The sequence below is a fragment of the Meleagris gallopavo genome, chromosome 4, assembly GCF_000146605.3.
Source record: "Meleagris gallopavo isolate NT-WF06-2002-E0010 breed Aviagen turkey brand Nicholas breeding stock chromosome 4, Turkey_5.1, whole genome shotgun sequence".
Lineage (NCBI taxonomy): Eukaryota > Metazoa > Chordata > Aves > Galliformes > Phasianidae > Meleagris > Meleagris gallopavo.
In genome coordinates, this window is record NC_015014.2 from 60939719 (window position 1) to 60939961 (window position 243).

The following is a 243-nucleotide window of genomic DNA, read 5'->3' on the forward strand; positions in this document are numbered from 1 at the left end:
TGAGGTATATCCCTGTGTCCTAAATACTAATATTTTATAGTATTCTTTTTGTGTCATTACAAGAATTGGTGGTGAATTTTTAGCCCGTGTTATGTACAGTTTATAAGGGAGGTATCTACAGTGTACTGTGGCTCAAGCCTGTGCCAAAGCAGCAAGGCTCTGCCAGCAATTAGAGCAGGATGTTTATCTGTCTGTTTGTTACAGTATTTGTATCTGCATGCATTAGGCCAAGCCCAAGATTGC